Consider the following 18522-nt stretch of genomic DNA (forward strand, 5'->3'; position numbering starts at 1 on the left):
CTTGTCATAGACTGTGTGGGGTCTGGAGGTGGGGTACATAGAAGTGGCCATGGGAGAGAGGAGAAGGGAAAGAGGGGGATCGCACTGCTGGCTGGCCTCAGCCCAGGAGGCTGGGCTCAGGGCTGCAAACTAAGGTGGCTGCCTTTTATTTAAAAAAAAAAAAAAAAAAAAAAAAAAATTGTAGATGACATTCAAGTCGCCTGAGTCTCCTCCCTGGAGGCCACGCCTCTCACTGGAGTGTGGGCATTTCTAACCCATGTTTTTATGCCCCATGGCCCCTGTGGGTTTCCTGCACAGCCTGGGCTCTGAGACAGCAAAGTTCATATGGACACATCATTCTGCACGTGCCACTCGGCCGTCCGCTCTTAGGGTAGCTGCATGAACCTGCCAGTTTTGTAGGTCAAAAGTGGTTTGAGTACTGACAGCTTTTTATGTAATTGAACCTAGTAGTTTCCTTCCCTGGACTGGGCAGGCAGCAGAGGAGACTGGTGGTCTAGGCTTTCCCTTCCTCCCCGTGCCCCTTACCAGCTGAGTATTCTCAAGCTCCATGCCTCAGTTTCCCTATATATAAATAACAGGGACCAAAATAGTACCTACCTTCTAGGATTTTGGAGGTGGTTTTTTTTTTTTTTTTTGAGTTTGAGAAAGGTAGTATACACGACCTTGGGAACCATGTCATTAGCTAGAATTATTCTTATCTTTATGGCTTCTTCTTTTTTTTTTTTTTTGTAGAGACAGAGTCTTACTTTATGGCCCTCGGTAGAGTGCCGTGGCGTCATACAGCTCACAGCAACCTCCAACTCCTGGGCTTACGCGATTCTCTTGCCTCAGCCTCCCGAGTAGCTGGGACTACGGGCGCCCGTCACAACACCCGGCTATATTTTGGTTGCAGTTCAGCCGGGGCCGGGTTTGAACCTGCCACCCTCGGCATATGGGGCCAGCGCCTTACTGACTGAGCCACAGGCTCCTCCCTCTTTATGGCTTCTTAATGAGCGTTGGTGCCATTAGATCCAGTGGCTAATTTTAACTTCTGTGTAGTATTTTGTCATGGCACAGGTGAACATGTGATGGGTGTGTTCCCTGAGGTGGCCACCTGGGTTAGTTCCGGTGTTTGATGTAGGAAGAGGCTGCGTGGACCTTTCCCCAGCGTCTGTGGGTGCCCGTGTGCTGCGGCAGGTTCTCAGCTCCCCCAGGTGGTGCTGGTGGGCACTCCTGGGGGCTGCACAGCAGCGGCTCTCTCTCTGTTGAGGTGTGCATCCCCCTGCCAAATCCTCGCCCCGTGGGAACCATCCCAGGGCCAGGCTGGGCATGTGGTTTGGCAGCTGCCTTACCCAAAGGATTTTTTTTTTTTTTTTTTTGATTTTTAGAAACAGAACAAATGTGTTCTCTGTAAGATGGAAAATTAAGAAATGAAAAGCTCGTACATAAAAAAATACAACCACATTGCTACCCTCTCAGCCTCCACCCCCAGACTGTCAGCATCCCAGTGAGTGTGGATTCTGATGAAAAGGAATCAGTCTCAACCTCCCACCCCCCAGCAAGGGACTTTGGGGGGCTGGGGGCTGTGAAGTAGAGATTCTGGAGTTCTCACACTAGACCTAGGAGGTCAGAATCCTCAAGGACAGGGCAGGCATTTAGCAGCTGGTGTGGGGCCTTGAGCCCTGCCTCTGCACTCCGTTAGCTGTGTGCTGTGGGGCAGGAATCCTGGCCTCTCTGAGCCTTGTGACCGTGTCTCCTTGAATGAGCCCTGTAAGGAGGCCCTGCACACAGTAGGTGCCCAATTGATGCTTGAGTGATGCAGCAAGTACAGCAAGATTTCTCAGCCGGGCCCGGCTTGCATTTTGCGGGGCTGGCTCGTGCTCTGAGGTGGAGGCCGTCCTGTGCGTCACAGGATGTTTAGCAACAGCCTTGCTTCTGTGCCCTAATGCCAGTGGCACCCCCAGACCCCCAGGACCTTTGGAACAATCAGCAATGTCTCCAGACGCTGCCCCCTGTCCTCCGGGCAGCCTCTCTCCCCTGACTGCTGTGGATGGGATGGGACCTTAGACTCTCAGGAGGGCAGGGAGGCCCTGTGGAGTTTTCCTTAGGGCCTGTTCCCAGCGAGTAGATTTTATCCGTTCAGATACTTGCATGAAGTGCCTGCAGTATATTTCCCTCAGGGTTGCAGGACTCTCTGCCCACCCAGCCCTGCCTTGGTAATGGGATATGGTGGTGACGTAAGACCTGTTCCTGCCTCAGTTTCTCCCTCTGTGAATTGGGATAAGTGTTATCCTGAGGTTACAGGGGATCCAGGGAGGAGCTCTATCATCTTTGGGTTGGCTCTTGCCTTTCTGGGCCTCAGTTTCCCCCATCTGGAGAGCGGCGTTCATAGCAGCACTTGGCTCCTGGGTTGCTGAGGGGATTCAGCAAGTCCGTGATATGTACATGATCTGTCCTGGGGGTCCCCTCAGCCCGCTGTGTGTGGGGCTGGGGACAGGACACTCTCAGAACCCTCTCTGTGCTTGGCTATGTGGGTGGGGGGGTTTCTGTGTATGGGAGGCTCACTTGTCTTTCTCCCCAAGCCCCTGAGGAGCTGGCTCAGCAGAGACCCATAGGGGGATTAATTTGGTTCATTTGATCCTGAATACCAACTTTAGCAGGTGGCCTCTCTCCTTGGAGATAAAAGCCACATAGACGCTGAACCACCTGGCCCATGCAGGGGGTTGTGGGGATTTTATCTTGCACTGGTCTGCCCTGTGGCTTTTGGTCCTTCATTGCAGGTAGTGGTCGGAGGGGTTAGCTGGGAGTGTGGTGCTTTCTGTGCCCATCCAATAGTGCAGGCACATGCTGGATGAGTTCACTGGATCCTCTCAGCAGCCCTTTGAGCCAGCAGCGAGCATCCTTACCCCCAGGTTCAGGCAAGCAGCTAAGGCTCAGAGAGGTTGGCTCAGTTGCCCAGTGTCACACAGCATCCCAACAGTATTCACAGCATGTACTGAAATTTCTCCTTAATACAGACTTGACTTGATGCAGAATTAACAACAACAAAAACAACAAGAACAACAAAAACCAGTGTTGTGTAAAGGGAGGTGGGAGGAAGGAGCTTCTGCTCCCACTCTAGATGAGTAAGCACAGAGTCGAGAGAAGTGAGATGGGAGATTTTCCATACTGGAAGGAGACAAAAGTGATGTTGAAGAAAATAGCTAGTGTTTGGATTGGTTCTGGCAGGTGTTTTTATGACTGGGTCATTTGGAAATTGTATGGGTAGGGGTGACTTTTGTGGAAGGGGACAATCTCCCCCCCCACCAGGTACCAGTCATAGGATGGTTAAAAACATCCCCATGCATTTCTGAGGTGATTGGGGGTGCAATGGAGGCCCCTCTGCCCTAACAATACCCCCAAACATCAGGAACAATAATAATGATAATGTGCTATAACTTGGGGGTCAGGCTCTCTGTAATCATAACAGCAATAGTATTATAATAATGTGCTGAGGGGAATGGGATGAGTACCCTAGAGACTCTTCATTTTCCTGTTAATAATGATGACAGAAAGAACGAGAATGGCAGACCGGACACTGTGGTGGACCCCTCACCCTGTCACTCTCTGGTTTAGACAGCTGTGCTAGCCTCTTCCCAGCCCCTCAATCCATTCTTGTCCCTGCTGTCTGTTCTTCAAGTCAGAGCCAGAAGGATCCCATCAGAAGGACAGCAATACTTAGAATGCATGAAATTTAAAACTTTGAATTGTTTCCTTGTAGAATTTTCCATTTAACATTTTTGGGATGGGCATGGTGGCTCACTCCTATAATCCCAGTACCTGGGTGAGGCTGAGGTGGAAGGACCACTTGAGCCTAGGAGTGTGAGACCAGCCTGGGCAACATAGCAAACGCCCCTACCCCAATAGCTGGGCATATATAGTCTACTGGAAGCTGAGGTGGGAGGATGACTTGAGCCCAGGAGTTGGAGGTTGCAGTGAGCCGTGATGATGCCACTGCATTCTAGCCAGGGCAATAAGAGTTGAGATCCTGTCTCCAAAAACAAACAAAATATTTTCAAACCACAGTTGACGGCTGATAACTGAAAGTACAGAAAGCAATCCCTCAGCTAAGGGAGAGCCACTGTACGTATGTACTTACTAAGCTTTTACTATACGCTGGGCACTTTGCGGACATTCAGTCCCCAAGTCAGCCCTGTGGGTGAGAATTCCATTTTGTAGGCAAGAAAACAGGCTCAGAGATGTCAAGCCATGTGCACATGGTCACTAGAGCTAGAAAGCTGTGGAGCTGGGATTTGAACTCAAGTCTCATACCCCATCCGGAGGTCATAAGAGCTGTGCTCTGTGGCCTCCCTGTAGCCCAGCCAGGGAGTAGAAAAACCCCATACCCAGGATGGGGCTCTGCTGCCTGCTGCCCTCCACTCTGGCACACTCCTGAGCTGCTGCCTAGGATGGTGGGTGGGTTTGGCTGTGTCTGGAGTGACATGGGGACACTGGGGCCAGTTCAGGGTTCAGCCTGAGTGTGTATAGCCTTGCTTGCCTACTGGGCCTGTTTGGGATCCTCAGGCCAAGAGCCTCTTCCACATCCCTTGCCCCCCACCTCCACCCTGGCTACAAAAGCAGGAACTTTGCAACACAGACCCCTGCAGGGAATCTGTGAGGCTCACTGTTGTGGGGGCCCATGGGGCTGTTCACAGTTTCCATTGAATTTCTGGTTCTGACTCAGGGACCTTCTCACCCCCTCTGCCTGGGCCCTGATTCTAGGTGTCTGAGTAGGGTATGGGGCCCTGGTAGTGAGCTTCACCTGAGCACCGCTGTGTCAGGCCCTACATTTCTTTCTGGCATCACCTCTGTTTTACAAATGGGGACCCCAAAGTTTAGAGAAGCAAGGCAGCTTCTTTAGAAGGGGCAGCACTGGGCTATGAGTAGGGCTGAGCCTGATCTGCTCACCCCCGTTGTCACCTCCATCTTAGGCAGAAGAGCAGCCCCTGAGGAGTTAGTGACACTCTTGGGGTGCCTGGTGCAGACTGGACCCAGCTGTTCTTTGATCTAGGTCTTGCTCAAGCCAGATCCGGGGCCACTGGGGACTGGATTTTCTGTCCCTTCTAGGCCTCTCCTTCCCCACCGGTGCAGGAGGGCTGCAGTTCCCTCCTGGGAGGTCAGGGTGCTGGGGTCTGTGGCCTGCCCCTGGTCAGGGGCTGGCGTGGGCAGAGGATGTCTGTGGAGGGCTGAGCGAGAGCAGAGGGTGCTTGTGAGGGTGGGGGAGGGGAGGTCAAGTCAGTGAGATTCTCCCCAGGCCCTCCTGCGACTGCCTGAATGTCCCCTGATGACAAATCTCTTTCACCATCTCTTGACCCAGGCAATTAATTACTTCTGGCAGATGGTGCCCTGCTCTCTGGGCAGCCCCTGGCCACCCGCAGCCTCCAGTGGCCCACCTGCTGCTGGGTGGGGGCTGGGTGGAGGCTAGGAGGGTCTGCAGGGGGTTTCCTCCCCTGGGAGAAGCTCACATTTCAGGATACTCTCACATCTGTGGCGCTAAAGCTGAATTAATCTTCACAGTGAGCCTGGGAGGCAGGTGCTGTGATGTTCTTTTCTACAGACAGGGCCACTCAGGGCTTAGAGGAGCTTCCAGAACCTCTGTGTTGTCCGGCTTCCCACAGAGCCCACTCTCTCATCTCCTAACCTGCCAGGGGTCCCCAGGTCAGATAGAGTGGATGCTGGGTGTGGATCTCAGTTCTGGGAACCCTGGCAGGGGGTGGGGGCAGGGATGCGGTGCTGGTGAGAATTAAGTGAGTATCAGTGTTCAGACATGGTGGTCTGGCCTGGGGCAGTGGAGCCCTCAGGAGCTGAGTTCCAGGCCTCCAGGGGCTTTTGGGGCAGTTGGGGGGAAGAAGTAGACAGACAGGTGGAGGGACAGATGGCCTTTTCATGCAACCGCCTTGGGCCTCTGGGCAGGGACCATGCTCCCTAGCCTGGCCTGGCCTGGCCTGTGCTTGGCTGGTAGCCAGCCCACTGCCACCCCAACTCCTGCACCCCCTCTCTGGAAAGCGGTCGATACCCTGGCTCCTTCCTGGCCTCTAATTGCTCCTGCTGGCTGCTATCTAGCCGGTGACCCACACCCTATGCCAAGGAGAGATTTCTGAGAAGCATATTCTGGGCTATATAGCAAGGCAGAGGCCAGAAACCCCATACTCAGTTCCCTGTCCCTTCCTGGCTGGGTGATCTTGGGCAGGAGGCTGCCCACCTTGGGGCCTTAGTTTCCCCCTTCATGAAGTAGGGTTGGGATAGTGCCCAACTCATAGGGTAGTGAAGAGGGTGGACCACCTGGCTCAGACAAGTGCATGTTGTTTTTGCCAGGTGGGCCCTGCTGTGGTCTCTGTGTTTGGTGCCAGTGTGGCCTGTCTTACTAGGAGCCCAGGCAGGTGGACTTGGGGCCAGGGCATGTTCATGGGCAGGGAACAGGACTGCTCCTCTGTTCTCCCCACTGTGTGTGCCCCTCCCTGACTGCACACATCCATGCTGCCAGCCCCACTGGCCTTGGTTTTGTGCCCCTGACCCTGCTGGGGAGAGGGCTGGAAAGGAGAGGGGCTCCATCAGCTCCCTGCCCGCCCTTAGCTGCTGAAGTCCAGTGGGCAGAGACCTTGGCGAACTCTTGTGATTGCCTCTCTGCAGCTTGAAGGAGAGCTCAGTGAGGGGCAGTCACCTCAGCTGTCACTGGGGAAGGAAAATAAAATGTCCTGGTGGCTTCTATCTAAATGGAAGGGCGGCAGAGCCTGCCTCGCTCCCGCCCGGGTTGTCTGTATTGCTGGCTGCCATAGGGACAGGGACTGGGCGACACTGGCCCCAAAGGACAGGGGAGGCTCCTTGTTTAATCAGGCCACCTGGGAAAACGTGCCATCTCAGGGAGCCTTGCCAAGGGTGTGGCCGATGTGGCCAGGAGGAGGCTGGGCTTGGGGTGGGGGGGTGTTGTGTAACCACAGACAGGTGGTCTTTGGGGATGAGTGTCTAGCTGCTGGGGACCTGGTGGGAAAGGCCCAGAGGTGCTGGAGGCTGGAGCCCTAAAGTTCTGACTTTGTCTTGCAAGACTTTGTCTGACTAATGCTGGGTCAGGTGGAGGGAGAAGATCAGCCCTCAGGGACTGATGCAGAAGTGCCCTCACTGGTCCAGCCTCACACTCTTCTGGCTCAGTTCTGTGTGAGATTTGAGGGTACCACACCCTCCTGTGGTCATACCTTGGAAGTAAGACCCTGTGCTCTCCTACCCCAGTTTCCGCTCCCCAGCATCTGTGGCAGCTTCCAGGTTGTCTCTCTAACCTTCAGGCCAGTTCCCTCCTCTGGGCCTTTACACCCACCATACCTTCTGCCCAGCGTGCTCGTCCCTCTTACCTGTCACCTCCTGGGGGAGGCCCTCCCTGACCTCCCTGCCCCTCCGGAATCCTTCACTGCAGGCTCACTATAGTGTAGGTCCCTGCTCTAATTGTTATTCTTGGAAGTCTCCCTCATTTATTGGTACACCTGTGGGGCGTTTGGGCGTGGATGTGACCATGGTCCCCAGGGCACACAGTGGGGTCTGTGTACCTTTTGCTGATGGGCTGATGGTTGATGGTGCCCCTGGGCCTGAGTCCTGGCTGGCTTTGCCTTCCTGCAGGCCTTGGCTGGTGGTTCCCTGTCGCAGGCCTCTGAGTGTAGTAAATGGGCCATTCAGGTCGGCCTCTGTGGCTGGGGTACACCACCCCGGCTTCCTGGAGGAGGAAAAGGTATTGCTTGTGCTGGTTTAGAAGTGCAGGCAGTGGGGGAGGAGATGTTTGGCAGAGTTAAGGGCAAAAGCTGAAGTTGGGAGATGGCCGTCTGGGGTTTGTTTAGGGCTGAAGAGGGGGTTGGCACCAGGCAAGTCTCCGCTGTGGGCTTGGATGATGGCAGTGGGCTTGGGGGAGGGGAGCCCTGGAAACTTCCCTCCTGCCTCTCCTGTTCATTTGCTTTGCTGGGAAGCAGGTCTGGTTGGCCCCAGGGACATGAGGGAGCTGGGAGGACCAGAATTTGAAGAAGCAAGTGTGAGCGAGAGCACCGGGAAGCTGCAGGGCCTGTGAGAAGATGCTGCTTTAGGCCTGGGGAAGCTCCGCTGGGTGTGGCTCTGCCCAGGGACACTCAGGGAGGCATGGAGCCCTTTCTGCGCTGCCCTCCTGCCTCCCCCGGGCCCTGGCCCCCCATGGCCTGAAGAGCTTGGCCCTTCCGAGCTGTGGGACCTTAGGAGAGTTGCCTCCATTCTCTGATCCTTGGCTTCTTGGTCCTGGACATAGGGATAGCCGCACCCCTCCCTGGGTTCTTGTGAGAATTAATGTTGGAACCCAAAGAGAGCACAGGAAGTGGATGTTGTCCTGTCCCCCTCAATCTCCACCCAAAGTTGTCTGGGGTCTGGGAACCTGAGCATTGCCAATGCAGCTCTCACCATCCCCCCAGAGGCTGCTTGGTCCTGTCTGCCTCTCCCATCTCAGCTGTGCCCAGCTGGTGAGCCCCCCTCATTGTGTGCCTGGACTGGTGTAGTAGCCCTCCCCTCTCTCCCCTCTCTCTCTGGAGAGAGCAAGATGCACTCTCCAGATTCCAGTGGGACCCTGTCGTCCCACCTTGGCCTGCATAATCCTCCTAGGGTCTCACTGCTCTGGAGATGAAAGCCCTGAGCTCCTCCTACCACAAGCCAGTCTTCACTGGCCCCTCCCATCAGTCCTCTCCCAGCTTCTGGCTAGCTTGGCAGTTGTGTCTCCTGGAAGGTCCCTGCTGAGTTCCCTAAATTGGAAACCTCTTTCCTCCCCTCCAACACTGCAACCTTGAGGCTGAGCCCCAAGACCCACTGGTCTTGGCCCTGTGTTGCTGGGACACCCTGGCATTCTGTGTCTATTTGGGGAGCCTGGGCCCAGCTGGCCGGGGTTGGGGAAGGCAAGAAGAAGATGGGGTCTGAGCCTGCAACCGTCCCTCGCAGATGGAGGTTGGGAGCCTCTTGGTGGCTACAGAGAGCATCTGCTGGATCTAACACTGATGGGCACATTATAGGACATGCTGCAGGTGGCTGGTCACTGAGGCTTCTGGAAGCCAGGACTGAGCCGCTGTGGAGATGTTCCCAGGCCCCCCCTCTTCCAGCCTTCCTGCAGAGCCCCATCTCGGGAGCTGCCGCAGATGGCAGGACCAAGTGCCAAGCCAGGGGCATCATGGTAAAAGAAAAGCTTAAAAAAGAAAAAAGGGCAGGAAAGAAGTGGCTGGATTGTTCCCCTATGAGCCGCCGCAGCTGTCCTTTCAAAGGCTCCTTGGGCTCTGACAGGGCCTGCGAACCGTCGGGGAGGGTGGGCTGAGCTCAGTGGCCAGTGGATGGGGGGTAACAGCAACACCCAACAGAGACTGAGAGCACGCAGTGTGCATGCCCCGCTCTGCTAGCATCCATGTGCACAGAATTCAGGCAAGGTCGGCATGTTTATCATCATTCGCATTTTAGAGATACAGAAACTTAAGGCACAGAGAGGTGATGCTACTGGTCCTAGGTTGCACAGCTAGGAAGGGGTGGAGACTGGATTGAAACCTAGAGAGACTGGTTCCAGAGCCTGAGCTCTGCACTCCATCCTTGTGGAGCAGGAGGCCCTGGCCCCACTAGCCTCTCTGATCCCTCTGCTTCTTAAAGGTCCACTCAAGACTGAGATGTCTGTATATGGGCTGGTCTTGAAGACAAGCTTGGGGAATGGGCCCATCTTCTGAATGGGAAGACTGAGCTCAGAGAGGATTGGGGACTTTTGCATGGTCTCAGCTGTCAGCTAGAGTGGAGAGCCCAGCCAGGTCTTTGGGTTCTCTGTTTAGCACTCTGCCCACTGTACTATTTTCTTATTGGTTCTTTTTCTTGCAGAAGTGAACACATAAAGAAGGCATAGACCCCTGGGTGCAGATGAACAAATAATTAGTTATAATGGGGATGCTGTTTACTTACCTGTTGTCATATCCCCAGATGCCATCAGCATCCTCACTTTTGTGGGAATCACATCCTTTTTGTTATAGTTTCTGCCTCTGTAGGCCTCTTTACTTGTGAAAGTGGTTTGCCTTTCCTAGAATTGTATACACAGGGTGCCAAAAGAATGTACACACATTTTAAGAGAGGAAAGAACTGTCTTAAATTTGTAATACTCAAGTCACATTTGCCTTCTGCAACTGCAGGAGGCTTGTATTCATCTTTCATTATTGGTATATATTGATTTTATGATATTAATACAGGGTTTTCCTTTCTTAGACTGTGTGCATATTTTTTTGGCACCCTTTGGATGTGGAATCCTAGTCTGCAGTTTCGAGTCTGGCTTCTTGGACTCAGCACAGTGAGAATGAGGGTCCTCCATGTGCATGACAGTTCATCTGTTTTTGTTGCAGAGCGGTGTTCCGTGGTGTTCCGTGGTACCCATGCACCACTGTTTGTTTAGCCATTCATTTGCTGATGGACAGCTGGGTTGTTTTCAAGGTTTTTTTTTTTTTGAGATTATGAATAAAGCCATGATGAACATTTGTGTATGAGTCTTTGTGTGGACATGTTTTCACTTTTCTTGGGTAAGGACCAAGGAGTAGAATTACTAGATCACGTGGTGAGTGCATGTTTAACTTTACAAGAAACTGTTTTCCAAAGTAGTTGCTTCATTTTGCATTCCTCCTGCAGTGCGCGAGGGTTGCAGCCACTCCACCTTGTCAGTGACATGCGACGTCTTTCTAATGTTTGCCATCCTGCTGGGTGTGTAGTGATCCCTGGTGGTTTCAGTTTGCACTCTCCTGATGACTAATGATTTTGAGCATCTTTTCACATGCTTGTTGGCCATCCGAATATTCTCTTTGTGAAGCGTCTGTCAAGTCTTTTGCTTGTTTTTCAATTGGGTTGACTGGCTCCTATTTATTGATGGGTATCCTTTATATATTTCGGATGCTAGCTGTCATCCAGTGACTTTGTATGGTGACTCAGAAATTCTCGGATGAGGCCAGTAGACCCACTTGTCCTTCAGGTGTAAGCACACAGTTGGGGGTTAGAACCTCAGCTGTGTCTCTTCCAGGCTGTGGCATCTTTGGCAGGTGACCTTGATTCTCTGAGCCTCAGGCTTCCTCTCTGTCAAATAGGGAGCAGTACCTGCCTCTTGGGGTTATTGTGGAGAAATACTTGGCCTAATGTATGCAATGCAAGGGGCCCAGACCAGCTGACATGGTCATCTCTATCTACGCATCAGTGTATTTATACCAAACCCACATGTGTGATATTTAGTAACAAGACCGTGTTTTCTCTGCAGGTCTCCCTGAGTCTTGGAGGACACGGCCTCGCTGGAGGCAGTTTCTGGTAGGTTCATGTCTGTCCCCAGGGGATTCAGGCCTTCTTGTGGGCAGCAGGCCTGGGGTTATTGGGATAGCCAGATCCCACCTGGTGGATGTGGTGAGGGGCTCAGCGTGGCCTCGTGGGTAGGATCTGGTACTGCAGAGCTGCCCAGGGACAACTGAGGAGCTTGTGGGACCCCTCAGGGGTGGGCTGTCTTCTGGCTGAGAGGGGGCAGTGATCTCTAGATGGTACCTGGAAGAGAGGCAGGTCCCCAGCAGTGGAGTGTTGGAATGTTGGGATGCTGGGTTTTCCCTGGACTTTGGGGTTCTTGGGCACTTTGCTTCTATGCTTTGGTAGTGGGTGGGCCTGCAGGCTGGCTGGGCAGGGGCCACTCTGCCAGCAGGAGAAGGGGCAGCTGCGGTTCTGGTCCTGGCACTGCTAGTTCTGTGTGCTGCGTGGGCCAGGTTGCTGCCTTCTGTCACTCCATTTCCCCCTCTGTAACCTGAGGGCAATAGCAGCAGCACTGTGAGGAGTTGCTGTGATGCAGAAAAGGTGTTCAGCGAGCTAATAATCACAGATAGTGCTTTTCACACGTTACCCCATTTTGTGACCCTCACAGTGACACTCCAACATGGGCTGTTACCTTCATTTTACAAATGGGGAAGGTGAGGCACAAGTGGATCACCTGTCCCAAGTCTCAAGTGCTGTGTGTGTGCTCTGTAATTTTTTTTTACGTGGCTGGAAGACATGGCAGAGGAGAGAGCAGAGTCTTTGGTTTTTCTCTCTGTGCCTGTTGAAGTCCCCAGAGGGACTTTGTGGGATTGGCTGGGGGAGGGCAGGCCAGCCGTTCCCGCCCCCAGGCCTGGGAAAGTGGTCACATCCCTGGAAACCTCAGCAAGTTGGGTGATTTGGGTGGAGGGCCCCTCAGAGTGGGGGCCCCTGGGATATGGGGGTGTGCCTTGCTCCTGTGGGCTGACGTGAGCACCTAGCAGATGGTAACTGTTCTCTCACTGCTCCCAATATTTGTCTGCCTCTTACTAAATTATTCTTTCAAGAGTGGGGAGGGATAGCACCTGGGCCAGGCCCTCAATGAGGGTCCGAGGGGCAGAGCTCCAGCTTGACCCTTGACCTCTGCAGTGGGGTTAGGTCTGGCACTTTCTGCTCTTGGACTGCCACACACCTCCCACTGTTTGTCTTCCAATGTGGGGGCTGCCCCTGGTACAGGCAGGCCTGATTGCTGCAGGTGGGGACGGAGACAGTTTCCTGGGAGCGACAATGGGTCACCACATGCAGTCCCATTCTGCAGAGGGGTAGACTGATGCCCAGAGACAGACCAGGGGCCACAGTGCTGAGAGGAGTGTGGTGGGGCAAGCTTCCGTCTTTGTCCCTGACACCTGGTCCTGGACTTTTGTTGGCAGCTGTCCCTTCCCCCACTCCCATGTCTTCCTTGGGTGGTTCTGCCAGCGGGTGAGCCTCTGGTCGACCTTAGTGTGAAGTGCAGGTAGCTGAGATTCATCTGTACCTTGGTTTTCTCATATTCAGATGGGCAAGCATCTGACTTGGGTCATTGAGGCCACTGCAAGGTTGGGGTGCACCCCATGGTGCATAGCATGTCCAGCTTGTGCCTGGCCAATGTCAGGAGATTTCCTTCTTCCAAATATAGTTATGCATCGCATAATGATGTTTTGGTCAACGACAGACTATATCCATGATGGTGGTCCCCTAAAATTACAATATGACATTTTACTGTGTCTTTTCTGAGTTTAGATACACAAACGCTCACCTCTGTGTTCCAGGTGCCTACAGGATTCAGTGCGCTGGCGTGCTGTAGGGTTCATGGCCGGCCCAGGAGCAGCAGGCCATGCCTATGCCACCCAGCCCATGTATGCAGGAGGTTTGTGCAGGAGTGCTCTGTGGTGTCCTCACAGTGAGGAAATGGCCCAATGATGCTTTGCTCAGAACATGTCCCTATCTTTAAGCAATGTGTGACTGCACATTCATTCATTGAACTGTTATTTCTAAAGAGCCTACTGTGTGCCAGGCCCTGTGCTGGGAGCTGGGACTAGAACCAGACAAACAAGTGGGCCCACCCTGGGGGAGTGTGGGTGGAGGACAGATCATGCCCAGTGGTACAGAAGTTCTACACACAGCATATGGTTTTGTGGTGAGAGCCGTGTGAAGAATAAGCAGAGGAGGGGCTTGGAGAGTGTGTGGCTGGGCCAGGGGTGCAGTTTCAAATGTGGAGGTTAGGATGGGCCTCCTGAGAAGGTGGCTTTGTACAAAGACCTGGAGGAAGGAAGGAAGGGAACATACAGGCATCCCAGGAAGAGGGAACAGCTTGTGCAAAGGCCCCGAGGCTGCTATTTGGACTGGGTCTCCATGTTTGCAAGATTCTGAATCAGACACCAGAGGGACTTTCTTGGGGGAGTCTCTTTCCTTTGCCCTGAGCCTTTGGGGCATCCCAATAGGCAGCAGGGGAGATCAGCCCTGCAGGTCATCTGGGCCCCTTCTGGCAGGTTTTGACTTGGAGGGAGGGAGGTGGGGGTGACGCTGAGTGTAGGTGGTGGTGCCCCTAGAGCGATCAACCAGCATGGCTTTCTGCCTAGTGTTCTTGGGGCCTTTGAAGCTAGAAGGGTGGCGGCCTTGCCTGGCGAGTTCTCCTTCCTCTTCTGCCTCCTCCTCTTCCTCCTCCTCCTCCTCTTGGTCCCTGTCTGTCTGCGTCATTGGCCTAAGCTGGGGGCTTTCTTTCCCTGGCTAAGTTATCTGCTTGTCATGCCAGTGGCCCACCCGAGGACAGTAAAAGGACTTTTTGTCTATGAGCACTTAGCTTCCTCCGCTGCGGTGATCCGGTCACGTCTGAGTGAGGAGGGGGGAGGCAGACAGCCAGGTTTTTGTGGGGATCCTTGTTCCCCAGCCACGGGCACCTGATGTTCTCAGGAGCCCCCTTGGCAGGACTAATTGGCTTCTTAGCCCAAAGACGAGATCTGCTGGGGAACCGGCAGGGGTGGGCCATCGGTGGGACACTGAGGCAGGGCAGATGCTCTTAGCTCCCTTTCCAGAAGACGGAGGTACTGCAAAGACCTTGTGCCCACAGTGCCTGGTTGGGAGCTCTGGGGAGCCCTTCTGGGTCCCTCCACCCCTGGAAGGTCTGCTGGGAGGCGGGGAAGCTGCCACTGTTGTGGTAGGGGTAGAGGGGACATGAGACATTGGAGGGGACGCTTCTCATTGGAGGGGACCTCTGAGTGACCCCACGAGGTGGGCATCATCATTGCCCCCACTCTCCAGATGAGAAAACTGAGGCACAGGGCGGTGGTGTGATGTCCTTGGTGTATGGCAGCAGAGGGAGGGCTTGGCCCTGCAAGTCCACTGGGCTGCATGAACCCTGAAAGTGGGTCACTTCAGCTGGGAAGCGGGTGGGAGGCTGGTCTGGTGGCATCCGTAAGTTGGGGTGAGGGTCAGGTGGGGGCTGGAGCTGGGGCTCCCTGGGTAGCCTGGGAGGATGATTGCAGTAGATTGTGACAGGTGTGGGGACTCAGTCAGCAGGACTGTGCCTCTCTGGAGGGGGCCCCCTGGGCAGTGGCTGGACTGGCTTTGTCCCTAGGTAGGTAGGGAGGGTCCTGGCACCTGGGATCCCCCCTTCCCTGCAGGAGCAGCCTCCTCCCTCTCCTTTCCAGCTCTGGATGCTTGGCCCTGGGCAAGCTCACCCTGCCCCTCCTCCCTCCTCTTCCTTCTCTTTCTTCCTTCCTCTCCCTCCCTCCTCTTCCCTCCTCCTTCCTCTCCCCACTGGCCACCCTCAAATGACAGCAATTAATGGTGCCTGTGACGGCAGGCTGAGAGGAGGAGGCTGACAGCTGAGCGTGTCTGCCTGCAGCTGCCCGCTAATCAGACCCGGGGGACGCCCCTCCCACTGGTGCTCCTCAGCGCCTGCCCTGCCATCGCTCACAGGGTTGGCAGGAGCTGCCCTGGACAGGTCCCTGGGAGCTGGTGCAGAATTGCTCCATCCTGCAGCTCCCTTCTTGTCTTTATTATGATTATTTTTTTCTTTCATAAATGGGCGGGCTGTAGTGTGACCCTTGTCCTGCACGAGTTAGTGTACAAGTGATGGCTGGAGCCTCCAGGATGCCCTCCTCTGCAGGACACCCTGTCCTGAAATGAGCTCTCACAGTGTACCTGCGCTGCCCTCAGGGCCTGCTGTCCCCACAGGGGCCTGTCTTTTTGTGTCTGCCTTCCTGGGAGGAGCCCAGGAACCAGGAACTTAGACAGCAGACATCAGTTAAATGCCCTTGCCTTGGTTCCAGGGGCCTGGGGATCCTTTCGGATGGGGAAGTTACCTGAGCCTGGAGTCTCGTCTGGCAGGCAGGTCTTATGTTGGTCAGGATTACGAGAATCCTGGTCAGTCCTGCCCACAGTGGGCTGGGTGCTTGCCTGTTTCTCACTTTGCAGCAGCAGTAATGAAGCTCCTGCTGTATACAGCTGGTGCTTTCACTTTGGTTCATTTTACTCTAAAACAGTTCTCTGATGAACATGACTTTGTAGATGAGGAAACTGAGGCAGGGAGGCAAAGTGATTTGCCCTAAATGACCTAGAGATTATGGGACAGACTTCCATCTCGCCAAAAATTCCCCACAGTCCCTTTGCAATAAATCCCTGCCCCAACCAGAAATACTCATTGCTCTGCTATCATGGAAGTTCTAAAATCTTCTAGAATTTCATAATAAAGTTGTCACAAAGTACATACTTGTGTTTGTCTGACTTCTTTTGTGCTGCATAACATATCTCAGATGCAACTGAGTTGTTGCATGTGTCAGTAGTTTGCTCTTTATTATGACGGAGTAATATCCCATTGTATGGATTCATTACAGTTTAATTATTCATTCGTCAGTTGATGGACATTGAAGTTGTTTCCAGTCTTTAGCTGTTATGAATAAATCTGCTCTGAACATTCTTGCATAAATCTTTGTGTGAACATGTTTTCTTTTCTCTTGGGCCAATATCTACAAGTGTATTGCCAGGTCTTGTGGTAAGTGTATATTTTAATTCATAAGGAGCTGCCCAGCTGTTTTCCAAAGTGGCCCTCCCATTTTGCATTCCCGGCAGCGGTGTACGAGAATTATACTTGCTCTACATCCTTGCCAGCGCTTGGTACTGTCAGCCTTTTGATGTTAGCTGTTCTAGTAGGCACTCTTGATTACGTTTGCTGCATTTTGGGAAAGACTGGTTTTGCGTTTTGCTTTTGTGTGTCTGGTCACCTGGTGGCACTCTCCTGGCTTGTGGGAGGTGAGCACACGTCTGCCAGTAATGCTTGCTGTGTCTTCCCCTTTCTTGTCTTTGTGCTTCTTATTTCTTCTTGTCTTATCGCATTGGCCGAGGCTGCAGTGCAGCCTCGGGAAGCGGCCATTGGGTTTCTCAGGGTTAACTTGCGGTGAGTGTTGTTCTTAACACTCACATTTTACAGGTGACAAAACTGAGGCTCTGCGAGGGGCCAGAAACTCAGGACTTCCAGTTGTGTGCTCTTTCTCTTCCTCCAAGCTAAACGTACCAGCTCCACTGGCTGCACTGATGTGTTTGCTGCTCTGGCGGAGGGGGGTCACAGCATGAACTGGTGGCCGAGTGGGGCCTTCTTTTTTCTCCCTGGAGTTTCCTGTGCTGGAGAGATTCTGTGCCTCCCGGGTCAACCACTGTCCTTTGGCATCGAGCCCTGTAAAGTGAATGTCAGGCCTTGGCTCTGCTAAGGCTCTGCCTTCCTTAGTCCTATTGTCTTAGACGAAGTCATGCAGGCCTTCTGGGGAGCTATTTTGGATGGCAGCCGGAGCATGACATATGGAAGCCCAGGACTGGGGGTGGGGACGAAAGACAGGGCCGCCTCCTCCTTTTCCTCCTCCTCCCTTGCCTGAGGGGTGTCAGCTAAGATGACTTTTCGGGGAAGGAAGCCCGTAAATTAAATAAGCAATCCCGTAAATAAATAAGTAATGAAGTTAGTGGGGTGCCTAATTACATCAAATTCATAATTATGGATGGATGCCTGCCCGATAATTGTACTTGTTTTTAATCTTCAGCTCCAACATGTGTCTCTTTCCATCTCATAGTGATCCCTGCCCCCAGCTGGAGGGAGGAGGGAGGTGCTGCTTTGGGGGCTCCCCGTGATGGAGGGTTGTGTTCCCAGTCCTCCTGCCCCAGGGATCCAAGTGGACTTGTCTTTATGGTTTGGTCAGATTTATGAATCTACTCAAGTTTTGAAGTTGGAGCAAACGATGACAATGACAATAGTTGTAACAAGTTTTTTATAATAGTAGTCATGTTGCATTTTACGTGTTTTAACTTATTTAATCCTCTAAAAACTATCGCAAAGGGCGGTGACTATGGCTCAAAGGAGTAGGGCGCTGGCCCCATATGCCAGAGATGGTAGGTTCAAACCCAGCCCGGCCAAAAAAAAAAAAAAAAAAGACTACTGCAAAGTAGCAAAGTAGGGATTATCATCTCTTTATAAAGGAGGAAATTGAGGCACAGAGAGGTTTAGTGTCTTGCCTAAACACAGCCAGTGAGAATTAAACTTGGGTTATCTGCCCAGAGGCTGTGTCCTTCCCCCCTCAGCTTCCAGGTCCCCCTGTGTGAGTGCCAACTCTCTGCTAGGACCCATGCTTGTCATCGACTCTTCAGCTCCAGCCCTGGAGAGGCTGAAGTGCCAACAAGGTCTCATCACCTTCCGTGATTGCGGAAACAGGTACCATTCTGAACTGTAAATAAAATTGTGTTTAACTTAATGACAAAGTAAGCTCATTTGCTGAAATTAAAATAGCTTCTTTCTAGATCTTTTTCTCTTTTGGGAACTCTGGTTTGCTGGGCTTGTTCAGGTGCTCCTTGTTGTGCCTGCAGTGCTGTGATAATGATCATGAGACCCATTTTACAGATGGGGAAACTGAGGCTCAGGGAGGTAGAGGGGCTTGAGTGAGAATATACAGCTGGTAGGTGATGGAGCTGGGATTCCAACAGACTCCTACTGTCTGGTTTGGGGAATGGAGGCTACCTCAGGTCCCAGAGGTGGTGGTGGGGGGACTACTCTCCTGTCTGAGAAGTTTCAGAGAGCTGTGTGTGCCTTGGGCTGGGTGTGCCAGGGTCCTGCTGTCAAGTGGGAGGAGGAGACCACATGCCCATCTCTTGGTCACTTCTCATAACCTGAACATGTGCTGGGCATGGGAGGGAGGGACTTGGGGACAGAGGGTGGGGGTGGCAGTC

The 18522-nt window shown here is 53.2% G+C and overlaps 1 protein-coding gene across 29 annotated transcripts in view; it reads left to right on the plus strand.

Annotated features, from left to right (window-relative positions):
* The window catches only part of NCOR2 (nuclear receptor corepressor 2), a 207399-nt gene that overhangs the window by 13551 nt on the left and 175326 nt on the right, over positions 1-18522 (plus strand). For 28 of the 29 annotated variants that reach the window (XM_053590060.1, XM_053590081.1, XM_053590083.1 and 25 more), the window contains exon 2: positions 11267-11313. The exons of the other annotated variant lie outside the window; for it this stretch is intronic. The gene's annotated coding sequence lies outside the window, so the exon portion shown is untranslated. The remainder of the gene's footprint in view (positions 1-11266; positions 11314-18522) is intronic. 29 annotated transcript variants of the gene reach the window in all.

Source organism: Nycticebus coucang, chromosome 4 (genome assembly GCF_027406575.1).
Source record: "Nycticebus coucang isolate mNycCou1 chromosome 4, mNycCou1.pri, whole genome shotgun sequence".
Classification (NCBI taxonomy): domain Eukaryota; kingdom Metazoa; phylum Chordata; class Mammalia; order Primates; family Lorisidae; genus Nycticebus; species Nycticebus coucang.